This window comes from Cibotium barometz, chromosome 20 (genome assembly GCF_041138505.1).
Source record: "Cibotium barometz isolate CiBa-2024 chromosome 20, ASM4113850v1, whole genome shotgun sequence".
NCBI lineage: Eukaryota > Viridiplantae > Streptophyta > Polypodiopsida > Cyatheales > Cibotiaceae > Cibotium > Cibotium barometz.
Window position 1 is genome coordinate 4,893,632 of NC_141065.1, and position 5,457 is coordinate 4,899,088.

Here is a 5,457-nt window from a genome sequence, read left to right on the forward strand (position 1 = left end):
AATCGGGATCGCAAAGGCAAAAGATACATGCCTTGCAAACACCTTTACTTTATTTATATGCATGAGTTGGACTTGAATGTGGATCACCAAAAGTTTATTCACCAAGCAGCCCTCACTAAAAGAGAGTTGCAGCAAGCTTTGCGACTAGTTGCTTGATGATGTAATTTTTACTTTTTGGTATTGCGCATAGTCCATGTTGGAACTCCTTCAATGTATTTAATTTTTGGTGTTGTTCGCAAATTGCAATGAGTTGTAGCAAGCATTGCTGCTAGTGGCTTGACGATGTAATTTTTACTTTAAGAGATTTAAATTTTAATTTTTCTTTGATGTGCACTTTTTACTTGTATTCATAGGGAAATATAAGCTTCCTTTGTCTTTATTCATACTGCAATGAAACTTATAATGTATTTCTTTTTGGGATCTTCTTTAAAGTCATGTTTGTAATGGATTTAAATTTCAATTTTTTCTTTGATGTGCACTTTTTATCTTTATTCATAGGGAAATACAAGCTTCCTTGAGGTTCATAGTTTGGATATTGCAATGATGATGGCCCTTTTTTTTCCTTCGCTCGCCACGCTCGACACTTTACGCTCGTAAAAAGGGCCCCCCCCTACCATAACATACCACCATTTCAACTAGTTTGGGACTGCCTCATACGCCTTAACAAATGAGCCTCTGGACTAATTGAGAAACCTAGCAAAGGCTACATCACATCAAGACCCCATTTAGAGGGACGAAACCTTTAAGAGTATTCTTGGGCACTCATCCCTAGGTTGGACCCAAGAGAGGTCTACAATACCACCATTTATGCCAAGAAGTAGCCTGGCTATCTCCTCACCAAGAATGGTTGCCATGCCTCAACCTCTGCGAATGAAGGGATATCTACGGTGAAGAGTACTCACCTTTCACGTGTCGTGCAGAACTTAGTAGCTTACCCACCATCCCATGGAAGAGGAAAGTGCACGAATGCAAGCTAGCACTCGAGAATACCCACCTCTCGTTGGCCACCACGAAAGTTGTCTATGCAGACCGTGCTTCACCGCACAAACACAATAGCTCACTTTCACTCTCTCACTAGTAAGAAATGGCAAGACCGAGAGGGCAAGAGGGTAGAACTCTCACACACACTCACTCTCACCTAAGCACTACCAAGGGAACAAGAGGATAGGGTAGAGAGCTAGAGCGCAAGGTGCAAGATCACACTCTCAATCAACACTCAAGGGAATGTCCCCTTCTCATTAGTTAAAGTCACTTATATACATGCCACTTATTGGCCCCACGAGAATTCACACTCACTGAAGTTGGATGCCCAGCACTTAAAAAGTGAAGTAATTAGAGATATTTCGTGAAGTGCATAGGATGATGGCCTAAGCTATACAAGCCATCCCATCCCTGTTGAGCAGAACATGAAGTACAAATGCGAGATTAGGGCATGTTACACGCATCTAAAGTCCATCTTTGGGAGGACACGTTGAGGACACTGCATGGTTTCCATGACCAGTTAATAGTTCTTGATGTTGTATGTGGCCACCCCTTCTTCATTACAAACATCCGAGACCTTTTTTGGCTCTTTCCAAGCTGGATGTGTCTTCTTAACTCATTGTTGATGACTTCTCCATTATCCATTATGTATAAGGTCTTGACAAGACGTTTTTGATGGTGCCCATTGTTGAAAATACAAGTGAATCAGGTGTGTGCGGGAACAAGCCCTTGGTTAGAGGCTGTAAAAGAGGATGTGTAAATGTGAAAGAACCTGTGAAAAGGTGAGAAGAATCTACTAGGAGAGAATAAAGGGTAGCATGAGAAGATTTAGGAAGTGTGGAGATATTCTGGGAAAAGTGAAGAGGTGGAGAGAATCAAGCAAAAGAGGTGGAGATATTCTAGGAGAGGTGGAATGAATCAAGAAGAAATCAGTGGGATTAGATGCTTGGATGTTAATTACATCTTAATTATTTACTTGCTAATTATGTCTTAATTATTTACTAATCACTTTATTAATGATGTTGATTCTAGTATTTGATCCACCATATCTCATCACATTGCTCTAATTTCAACATGGTATCAGAGCCATGCCTAGAATCCATCATTTTGTGAGATCATTATCTTGCTAATCATTTTGCTAATTAGGATTGTAGAAAATTATAATTTTCCCTCTTTTTTCAACTAGCCTCTGTACCCCCAGCGGGTGGAGGAGCTCTAGCTTCTTGCACACATAAAATTAGGCCAAACCCTTTTAACCCTAGGTAGCCAACATCCTTGAGCTCTAGCCAAGCCAATCAAATTGTCAAACCGCCAGCACATTCAGGAGCAATTCGCATTTTTTCCAGCGTAAGTTTTTCTGATGAAATTGCAGATCTTGTCTTCATCCAATCAAATTGCTCTAATTCCTCATAGCTCTAGGGGTTTTCAAGCATTCTCTACAAGCTAGTGAAGATAGAATTCAATTTGATCAAGTCTACAGTGAGATACAAGCTCTTCATCAAATCTGTAGGTGACTTTGGTAAAACAGAGATTAAGCATTCAATATTTGGTCAAATCTTGTGTTTATTGGCTTAATCCTCTACTAGACTCATTGCTATTGATGGCTTTGAAAGCATTTGAGCTCATTTGAAGTCTAAGGCCCCAGATCTGGACTCCCCGCATACTTTGTTTTCTGCACACACAAAACAGTGGATTAGTTTGCTAATCAATAATTAATCAGTTTGTAATCACTGTATTTTGGTACAATTGAGGGTTCAAATTAACCATTAGGTATCTGATACAAATCCCTATAACTTTAGATTGCAATTTGGAGTTGGTTTGATACTCCAACCATTCTGTACAAATTGGTTACCCTTGATTTAAAGTAATTTCTGGTAAAATTGTGCTGATAAAATTGTGATAATCATCATTTTACATTTAACCCTTGGTTAATGCCTATAAATCTCACTCAAATTCAAGATTATTCACAGCCAGAGTTGCATTTGGGAATGTGCATGAGAATGAATGCTATATGCACTATGTATTGGGCACATTGCATCAGTGTAAAAATGGGATCAGACACTGCCCTTGTCCAGAATAAGGCAAGAGGTAAGACCTCCCGCATAAATTTGGGTTTGCATTGCAAAATGATATAAGATAAATATCAAAATCCTAAAAGAAGTGTCAGCAAAACATTTAAACATTGTGCTCACATGGAGCAAGAAGACCTGGCGGACAAGCTCATGGCCCCAACCATGGAAGAAGAAGAACATCTCTTTCCAAGAAGAGGATCCACACCAAGAAGATCTAGAGGAAGCATTGAAGAAAGACATGGACACAAGAAGAGAAGTTGCCCCAAGAAGACTGAAAGAAGAGAAAGACATGGACGCGTGAAGAGAAGCTACCACGACAAGCCGATTAAAGAAAAGAGAAGATGTGAGGCTCCAAAGAGTGAGGAGCCATGTGAAAATTTGAGAGAGAGAGAGAGAGAGACAGAAACCCCACAACCCAATGTAACCTGCCCCAACAAAGTAAAACCACCTCTGAGCCACGTGGTAGATAGATGTATCTGTGAGCACTTTAGTCAAGGTCTCGCAGGCAACTATAGTAAGCCTTGGACACATAGAGAGAGAGTGTGTCAAGGACTATGAGTTTAGGGACTTGAGGCACTGGTCTCCCAGGCTATCAAGTAAGAGAGAAACTTAGTATAGGGTCCAGGTGTGCTAAGATAACTTGAGGGGAGGTGTGCTAGACACTGGTCGCGGACTATCAAGTAAGAGGGAAACTTAGTATAGGGTCCAGGTGTACTAGGAGTATTCACTTGAGGGGAGGTGTTGAAAATACAAGTGAATAGGGTGTGTGAGGGAACAAGCCCTTGGTTAGAGGCTGTAAAAGAGGATGTGTAAATGTGAAAGAACCTGTGAAAAGGTGAGAAGAATCTACTAGGAGAGAATAAAGGGTAGCATGAGAAGATTTAGGAAGTGTGGAGATATTCTGGGAAAAGTGAAGAGGTGGAGAGAATCAAGCAAAAGAGGTGGAGATATTCTGCGAGAGGTGGAGTGAATCAAGGAGAAATCAGTGGGATTAGATGCTTGGATGTAAACTCTATAAATTGAGGCATTGGCCTAATGAGAATTTGCTGGTTTTTGATTATCCATGTGTAAGGTCCCCCCCCTTCCGAAAATAGGAGAAACACTTAAGATAGTCTACTAAGTCTTATCTTAGAGAAAATTTCCTACTCATCGACACCTTGACCATACAGAGATTCAAGGATACGATTCATAGGTAAGACCTAGTTCTATCCCGCAGGGGGAGCGTGGTCTTCTAAAAATCAAATCACCCATAGGGTAATTGATCATAATTTGGACAACTACTAGTCATGATTCCTAGAGACAACGCTTTTTTCCTCATCCATGTAAGGCACAACCGCTGGCCTAGTCTTCTAGAATAGAGTTGCCCAAGAATCTAGCGTAGGGCTTTCACTTAATCTATTGGAAAGCTACCCGACTAATCGGGTCCACCCGTCCGTAGGATGGTGTCGTCGGGGCATTCCATCCTCCCACTTTCCACCCTACTCACGCGTCAATTTGTTTTCTAATTAATCCTACCACACTCTTTGACATAAAAAAACATGTTCCTTAATTAAGGCCCTTTTCACAAGGTTTATTAAAATAGCCTTTTTTTTTCACAGTACAATAATGCCAAGATAAGATTTAAAAGAAAAATTTATACATGAATCAATTTCATACAAGCCAAACTGGTTCTCTTATTCTTTTCATATTCTTTTCCTTTATACCGCCGATGATCTAGAATTCGGCCTTCCAGCCTCCACATGCTAGGCAAAACCCTACGGGACCATACACCTCATCATCGGCCGCTGGCGAGAACTCAAGCCGGCCTGTCGCCCTCTCAGGCTCCATCGCTCGATCCTCCCGCCCCTCAGAGGGATGTTTGCGCACTAGGGTGGGCTAATTTACCGCACTAGCCTGGGCCCTTAGAACTAGGCAGCATCACAATCACTTGCCTCAATCGGCAAACCTCATTCTCCCAATGGTATGAGGGATACCATGGGCCAACTCCGGGCCTTACTAACGTCTCCGCCGTCCGGCTATACAAGCACAAGAACGGGGCAGCATCAAGGCAGGGAGAGTTGTACCTGTACCTTAATTTAACCAAGATAGCAATCCATTTACTCAACTAAACCATAGGACTAGAATCCATATTATCTTCTTAAGAAAACAATCCTTTTCACAAAGATTTTAGCATTTTAACTTGAGATTGCGACGATAAGACATTCTTTATTAAGGCATATGCTGTTGTTTAAAAGAATACAAACTTTAAATGGTAAATCAATCAAATAGATCACTGTAACAATCAATAGAGAAGCCGGGGCCATACCTCAACCCCTAAGAATGATATATAATTGAAAAACAAAATATGTGTATACCTTATAGAAATTTGTCGTTTATCGTTGCCTTTGCTTGTTAACAAGAGCTT